Source organism: Elephantulus edwardii, unplaced genomic scaffold (assembly GCF_000299155.1).
Source record: "Elephantulus edwardii isolate Elephantulus edwardi_28Jun2011 unplaced genomic scaffold, EleEdw1.0 scaffold00114, whole genome shotgun sequence".
Lineage (NCBI taxonomy): Eukaryota > Metazoa > Chordata > Mammalia > Macroscelidea > Macroscelididae > Elephantulus > Elephantulus edwardii.
Window position 1 is genome coordinate 883,555 of NW_006399864.1, and position 1,429 is coordinate 884,983.

The following is a 1,429-nucleotide window of genomic DNA, read 5'->3' on the forward strand; positions in this document are numbered from 1 at the left end:
AGGCTCTTGCTCATATGTTGTTTCATGAAATTCTTCTGTGTCTTCCAATTCCTTTTGATACAGTGACTCAGTATATTCCTTCCATCTTCTTTTAATATAGGAAAGGAATATCTCCCATATTTACAGTGGATCAGTAAACTCACATTGTTGTTTGTTTGTATGCCATTGAGTCAGAACTGACACAAGCTGACCCTCCAGCAGGTTTGAAGAGGGAATAAATCACATAGGAAGAATAGCCATCTTTTTCCAGGGGAGCAGGAGTTAGATTCAAATCATGTGCATTGACAGTATAACTCTTTATGCCTAAATCACCAGAGCTCAAAATGACATTGTTGTTGTATGTCATCTAACTGGAATAAATTCATAGCAGACCCTCGAGCAGGTTTTCAGAGGTAGTTAATCACATGAGAGGTTTCCCATCTTTCTACTGTGTGGATTCAAACTGCATGCCTTTGGGATCGCAGCACAGCTTCTTACCTATTGGCTACCAGAGATAACTAACAACAGGATAGTTTAAATTTGATTTAAATACATAACCATTCCAATGTTTTATTTTTAAAAAGTAGAAGTATCATAAAAAATAGATATATAGTAAAATAAGGCATTGACAATCGTGGAAAGGTGTTTGTAATATATGTAATAAAACCCACCAACAATAAACAACTCCATTGTCATTAATTGTAATTCACCATGACCTTATAGGACTAAGTAGAACTGTCCCACGTGATTTCCAAACATTAAATCTTTATAGAAGCAAATTGACATATCTTTATCTCGTGGAGTAGCTGGTAGATTCAAACTCCCAACGTGGTATCAGTTAAATGGTTCACTTAACCTCTACACCTCCAGCTTCTGTATATTGAACATACAAAACATTAGTACAATTAGGATAGTAGTTGTGTCTACATTAATAAAGAAAAGAGAAAAACTTTAATATGAAGAAGGTTAAACTATTTTACAAGGAAGTACACAAAGAAGTATAGATGTATTGTGAATTTAGGTTAACATGTCTAAGATCACTCAGAATAAAATGGATTAATATTAAATAATGATACACACTTTTCCACTTACCAAACTGGTAAGGACAAAAGAACATTTTATTTAATATTTTTGAGAAATGGACACGCATATTACACAACTAGATAAAAAAGTAAAATTTTGAAACATTTTTGGAAGACAATCATGAATATTCTAAGAACTTAAAGGAAACATTTGGAAATGTGCACAAAGGTGTAAAACACACACACAAACACACACACACACACACACACACCCCAAAATGTTGAAGAGGTTCTTTTTGGTGGTCGATTTGCAATGGTTTTTATTCTGATTTTAAGCATTTCATTTTTCTGTAACGTGTCCTCGCCTGTCCAGAAGTTTGTTATACTTTGGTAACATAAGTGTTACTGCGATCTGGAAGCTACGCCAG